A 6,000-nucleotide genomic window follows, 5' to 3' on the forward strand; every position below is an offset into this window, starting at 1 on the left:
TTGCTTTGTTTGGTATAGAAAAGAGAAACCTAGAAATAAGATATAATAGTAATCCTGTATTCCAGCCCTGTTAAAGAGAAAGATGGTAATTTGTTCTCAAAGACCCTTGCAAAACAGATCATGATGAACTAAATGAATTTGTATCACATATTTTATGGTGCAGTATTAGGAATTTATCTGTGGTGCAGTGCCTAAATATGCTACACAGGAGAGTGTTTATGGAAGGATTTTAAAATCAGGCTGCACAAATTATTAGACATGCTCTGGGTATAATAGCCCAATCCTTCAGAGAAGAAAAGGACAGTTAGATCCCAGGATGTCCTTACCAGGCTTGCATTGCCATTATTCTACTAAATTAAGACCAGAAATACAGAGGATTTGACTTTATTAGCTTTGCAGAAAATTTTCAGTTCCATACTTCAAATATACAAGGTTTTTAATTTTAAGGCATTTTTTGTTTCTTATGGATGTTAGACAACCACAAATAAGAAAGGAGTGTGATTAAATATTCTTTTTAAACTGCCTTTAATTTTGGGCCAGTTAAGGAATAATGATATGTGGAGAACAAGATATAATTAAGGAACTACAGGGAGGCCTGTAAAAATTAAGTCTGGTATGTATAATGAAATCCAAATAATTTCAGCAGGTTGGTTGAGCTGGTAGCCTTGTTGGCAGAAAATAGGCTAATTATTCCTAGCTTGAAAGTCCATTTTTAGGGTTATTGTGGAAAAGAAAATGAAGCATAAGACAGAACCTTAGTGTGAAAAACCAAGCATACAAGAAATGGAAAGTCAAGGAGAGATGTAGGAAATCCTGAAAGCCTTAAAAACCAGAAACAATAGTTAAGAAGTAAGTTTAAGTCAAAAATCTTCTCTGTGGTTGTCATAGAATCACAGACTATCCTGACCTGGAAGGGACCCACAAGGATCATCAAGTCCAACTCCTGTCTCTGCACAGGACAATATCAAAAATCACACCATGTGCCGAGAGTGTTGTCCACACACTTTTGTCAGATTTGGTGCTGTGACCACTTCCTTGAAGAGCCTGTAACCTGGGCAGAGGCTGTAAAGGTTTCCAAAATTGTCATTTACACCCCTGTGTTCTGCAATCATAGCACAGAAGGGTCACTGGAGGGCTATGACCCTAACCCTCTTGGGAAGCTGTCACTTCAGTGGTGCTCCATTTGTAAGATCTCTCCCAAATAAAGAGTCTGTATGTTAAGACTATACCAGTGCTGGTTAAGGAGGTCTCCTAATGCAGCAGCAGCAAAGGGCATTGCTTGCTAGCTGCTGCAGTTTATGCATTTATCAGAACAGCTTTGGGGGTTTGAGTGTTAGTGGTGGGGCCCCAGAAGTGAAACACAGTTACAGGATTTACCTATGAACTGAGAATTGTAGTGCCCTTCTTCCTCAGCTGCTGGATCCGTGTAAACCATGCAGTGGCTCTGAATGCTGCCTTGGAGGAGGGAGGCTGCACTGACTGCTGATGCAAAGCTTTGGCTGGTGTCACCAGCACAGCCTCTTCCAGACAACCTAAGGGTGCCTTAAGTGCAGTGCAGAGAACAAGTCTCTGCAAACAGTGTCCCTCCTGGGACCTCATCTCCCAGGCACTGCAGTCCACCCAGTCAGAACTGATCCTCACAGATGAGCTGATGGAGCTACAAAAAGGACAGAGCTCCCACCCCACCTGGGACATAGCAGCCAGGAGCCTTAAAGTGTGGTGCCTGGGCTTCCTTCCCCCAAACACCTTCCCAGCTGCAACATTTGCATCTGTTTGAACCCACAGCTCTCCTCTAAGGAATCTGGGCCTTGGGATCTCTGCATCATCTCTATGAGTGCTGGGGCTGAATCTGGGCTACGACTCGTTTCACATGGGGAAGGCAGGTGGACTACCTCAGCAAAAGAAGTGGGTATAGGATGCAGATGAAGCTGCCCCACGGTCTGGAGCAGAAAGTTTTCCCTTTCCCTCTCAGTGGCCAACATACTTTACCCACCACACCCTGAATCTTGATGCCTGGCAGCAATAGATCCATTACAATGAGGTTTCCACTCCTCAGCAGAAAGCCTGGCATCTGCTGTGGCATGCTGTTTAGAAAGGCACAGAGTAGGAGGGAAGGAAGAAGCTGTTCTGAGGGAAGTATGTTTTCTGAGAAAGCTTCTGAAGCAAAGGGAATTAAGGTTGAATGAGTGCTAGCTTTATTCCACATGAATCTCCTGACTGTTCATCTGGAGTCATTATCCTTAAACACCAGTGACTGGAAATGCCCTTGTTAGCCTTCTGAGCAGAGGCAGGGAAGTACATACATCTTGGCATGCCCCTTGGAGGAGCAGCAATAGATAGTGGGCAGTTAGAGCTGGGTAAAGGAGGTAACAAGCTTTAGCAGGTGGGATTTGTTAAATCTGCTCTTAAGCAGACTCTTTCTCTTACTGAGAAAGGAGAAGATCTTGATATTTCAGCATGTAGCTGAAGCAAGCAGAATGTCTGAAATATCTGATGTATGTCTACTCAAGTTTACAGAGATTCAAGATTCTTATGTGTGGTATACTTGGGGATGAAATAGAGCTAGACCCTAAGGCATGGTGACCTGTAAGTCTTAAATGTGTCCACTTGATTTTTGAAAAGAGACAGAAGCAGCCAAAAGGTCAGCATCTTTGCCTTATAAAGTCTGAGGCTTTGAAGAGTTATTCACGGCAATAATTTACCTTGTACCTATGAGCAGTTAAACAGAAAGTTTTTTTGCTTAGAGGAAATGACAGCAAAACTTTGCTCCTGTCAAGAAAGAAGACATGGTATCTGAATTAGCTAAAGAAGAGAGTTATTTATTGCTTCTGCTAATGATGCCTCAGATGATCTCCCTGACCATCAACAATAAAATAAATAGAAGTTTTACATATAGAAGACATATTATTTATCTACAAAGGGTAGGATTTATGCACAGTGCTTTCTTTAAACTTAGGATATTCTTCTTACTGTATTGCAAACAAATCCTCCCCCATTAATAAGTAAGACTAAAATTTAAGATGAAGTCTTTTAGTCTGTAATTTCAAGCACCTAACAGAGAAAATTTAGTATGCAATGATATGAGCTTTGTGTTCTATATCTGGAATGCTCATTATTGCACCTCCAGACAATGAAGTTGCCTGTGCTACAGCCTGTTAAACTCACATTTTCTTGAAGATAGGTGGAGATTTGGCCAGCACCCAGTAGCATATTTTCTGTAGAACATGCTCTGCTTATCTTCCTCATATCAGGAGCTGTTGAAGAGACATATAGTCTAAGAATGTGCTGTGAAACAGTGCAAGCATCTCTATTTATCTCACAGTAAATTGAGCACTTTGTAATAGGAGTGCTACAGAGAAGGAAGAAAAGACTTGTTACAAGAGAACACTGATAATTTGCAAATACTGAAAAACTCAGCAGGGTATGGGAACATGATTTTCACCCCCCCCCCCCCCCCACCCCAGCTTAATCATCATCATTAGTGATTAAAACTTGCTTATAATATGTAGAATCTTTTATCTGGGATTTAATTAAGCAATCTCTCAATGAAAGGCAAAGCAAGTTACAATTTGGTTAGGGCTTTCCTAAATGTACAGCATTTTTGTAGCTTACATGACTAAGATTCAAACAATAGTATTTTTATCTTGAAATCAGCACAAAAGATTCTCAATAAATGCCTGTATAAGATCAGCTGAAAAATAAAGAAGCATCTTTGAAAAATGGCTGCTTTCCTGATTTTGCCAACAGTAAAAGTATTGTGAAAAATAGTTGGGAAGACTCAGTTTTAATGTATTTTGATGTAGTAATAATTTCTTTCACTGCTTCTTTCTTTTCCTCTAAGTTTACCAATTCATCTCTAGCATTCAGATTTCTGTGGTTAAAATAGACTGCTGAGTATCTGTCTTTATAAGCAATGCTTACAAATCCTTACCAAAGAGTATCACACATAGATTTCTGCAGCAAGCAAAGAACTTAACTTTGAATCACAGAATGTTTCAAAAAGACATCTTGCTTTTCTCCTTGTTACAAATTCTATTTGATTGCCTCCATCCTTATCAGTAGGTATTTTGGATTTTATTAGTGCTTTAGCATGCCAACAAAGTATCTTTAATTGAAAAGTGTGTATATGACGCTTCTTCTAAACAAAATATGCATTACTTTATGATAGTTAAGGTGTTAATTTTACACATAAGTATTGGGAAAATATCAATTAACTCCACACCTGGTAGCAACATCAAGAAAAAGTTAAATGGGCTCACTGAGATCCTTGTGATGCTCCATCTTATCCAGGGTGAGAGTTGAAAGGTGTTGATGTAACAAGAAAAGCATCTTGTTTTGCTCTGGTCTGGCTTCTCATTAGACAAATTGATTTAAAGAAAAAAAAAAAAAAAGTGTGTGTGCTCATGACAGCTTCAGAATTTTCAGTATTATCAGCATTAGATAAAATATGGTACATTTATTTAGCAGATTTATTCTTCAGTAGATCTGCCTGTAGTAGAAGAGATTATTGTTAGTTGAATTTCCTCCCCTATCAAAGATATCACATAGCTTTTGAAGGAACCATTATTAACAACATCAAACAGCTACTGATGTTGGCTGTGAAGAGCTCACTGATTGCTAAAGCTGGTTACAGTCTAGACCATCTCTAGATTTTACTTTGTGTTCAGTGGAAATTCATTTCTGTGCTATTTTGGCTCTGCTAACAACACTAGTGATGTGATATTTTCTGCCTGCTGCCTCCTGGTTTGTCAGTGTTGTGGGTTTTTTTATTCTTGGTATCTGAGTTGAGTTTGCACTGCTGAAATGACCTCTCTTTGTTCTTTTTTCTCTCCCTTGAAAAATAAATACTTCCCTGTCTTCCAGTTGATCAAGGCTTAGAAACGCACTGCCTCGGGTGTTTTCAGTCTCTTTTGAGTTTAACCTTGTTTGTCAGGATTCTTGTCAAGTGCCTCAGGATGCAAAGGAATCACAGACACATCATCTGGGAAAAGATTTTGTGTTCAAGCCGAGGATGAGCTGACTTACTGGCTATATAGGTACTAGGGAATATACATTCAATCATCTGTCTTCAAGCCAGGACTTCAATTAAGCTCAAGAGAAGAAAAACTTAAGATTTATGTTTTAATAGAATTGTCAGGTATGTTCTGTTTGCCAATTTTTTAAAATTTCTCTTTCATATGCTCAGTATTTAAGTGGATGTTTTGATGTTTCCTGATGCCTAATGTTTTCTAAGAAATTGAGTGGCAGTGTCACATTCAAACTATTAAAACATAATAAAAGTTGTCTGATCACAGCACAATTTGTAATTCAGTCTTCTTTAGTTCTGACTATTTTCTAACTTCAAGATGAGGTTAAAGATACTAAAGCTAATCTTTCTAACCTGAAGATTGTCTGAGCTTGGATCTACATCTTGCCAAATCCTTCGATATCCTCTGTAATAGTGTTGGCTCAAAATCTATGCAATTTCAAAGCATCCTTTGTCACATGGAAGGAAAACGCCCCTTTTAGTGACATGACTACCAAGATAACATGCTGGACATACAACATACCAACATCATGGATTTTGCAAGGTGCCAATACACCCATCTAGTAATTCTCATTTTTCCTGAATTTTGTGTGCTCATGTCCCTTCATTGCCATTTGCTATAGTATTTGAAGTTTTCAGCCATACTAACTTCCTTATAATGAATACTACCAAGTCCTTGCTTTAAAAAAGGTGGAGGTTGGTGGTTGAATTAGAGTCATTGAAGTATCTAGAGCCAAGGACAGCTAGGGGCTATTGGTATTTTCTTTGGCACTTGGGAGGACTGAGAATGTGAGATTCTGGGATACTAAGTCTCTCACATAGAAGAACAAAGGTTGAGGGAAGCTATAGATCTGCAGGTTAGGAGAGGATTTGGAAATGTTATTTCCAACATGCCTTCCATCCTTCTCTTTACCTCTGACAACAACATTCCTGTTCCAAACTGCTGAGTTTATTTTTGCTGAAAATTTCAACAA

The sequence above is a fragment of the Oenanthe melanoleuca genome, chromosome 2 (assembly GCF_029582105.1).
Source record: "Oenanthe melanoleuca isolate GR-GAL-2019-014 chromosome 2, OMel1.0, whole genome shotgun sequence".
NCBI lineage: Eukaryota > Metazoa > Chordata > Aves > Passeriformes > Muscicapidae > Oenanthe > Oenanthe melanoleuca.